Source organism: Dipodomys ordii, unplaced genomic scaffold, assembly GCF_000151885.1.
Source record: "Dipodomys ordii isolate 6190 unplaced genomic scaffold, Dord_2.0 Scaffold44, whole genome shotgun sequence".
Taxonomy (NCBI): Eukaryota; Metazoa; Chordata; class Mammalia; order Rodentia; family Heteromyidae; genus Dipodomys; species Dipodomys ordii.
In genome coordinates this window covers 921968-922787 of record NW_012267260.1, presented here as the reverse complement: position 1 = coordinate 922787, position 820 = coordinate 921968, and the positions used below count along the sequence as shown (strand labels likewise).

Sequence of the window (820 nt, the reverse complement as noted above, 5' to 3'; positions counted from 1 at the left end):
CGGCTGCTCTCCCACTTCGGCATCTGCCGCCAGCTCTCCAGCTTCGGCTCAGATGCCGTGGCTCCTGCTTTCTGCTTTGTACTCCAGCTTTCCTTGAAAACTCAGAGCAGAACAGCAGAGGGACTAACGGGGTTGTTTCTAGTTCTGCTGCTAGAATTGACCTTGAGCAGGCAACTGAAAACATCTCTACTTCATTTTGTCCGTGTGAGAAGTGAGAAGAATGCTGCCTGCGTTGCCAGGAAGGCCTGGATGAGTGAGAGCTCCCAGACGGGCGCTGGGTGCGCTGGGGGGCCTGAATGAATGAGAGCTCCCAGACGGGTGCTGGATGAGTGAGAGCTCCCAGACGGGCGCTGGAGGGTGCTGGGCGGCCCTGGGGGGTGCTGGGAGTGCTGGGCGGCCCTGGGGGGTGCTGGGGGGTGCTGGGCGGCCCTGGGGGGCGCTGGGGGGTGCTGGAGGGTGCTGGGTGGCCCGGGGGGTGCTGGGGGGTGCTGGAGGGTGCTGGGTGGCCCTGGGGGGTGCTGGGGGGTGCTGGAGGGTGCTGGGTGGCCCGGGGGGGTGCTGGGGGGTGCTGGAGGGTGCTGGGCGGCCCTGGGGGGTGCTGGGAGTGCTGGGCGGCCCTGGGCGGCTGCAGAATCGAAAATGCAGATAGCTGTCCACCAAGTCTATTTTTGCCCCAGATGGGGCTCCCTGTACTTAGTGATTTATGTGATCCTCTCTAAAATTAGTTTGGTGAGAGCTGAAAATGACATTTCTAACCAAATAACATGCCCAGATGTCCAGAGGGCAGACAGGGCTGGCCTTAGAGCGAGGCGGGAGGAGG

The 820-nt window shown here is 62.4% G+C and overlaps 1 protein-coding gene across 3 annotated transcripts in view; it reads left to right on the top strand.

Moving 5' to 3' along the window:
- The window catches only part of Prim2 (primase, DNA, polypeptide 2 (58kDa)), a 106113-nt gene that overhangs the window by 104092 nt on the left and 1201 nt on the right, over nt 1-820 (top strand). The window lies entirely within an intron of this gene.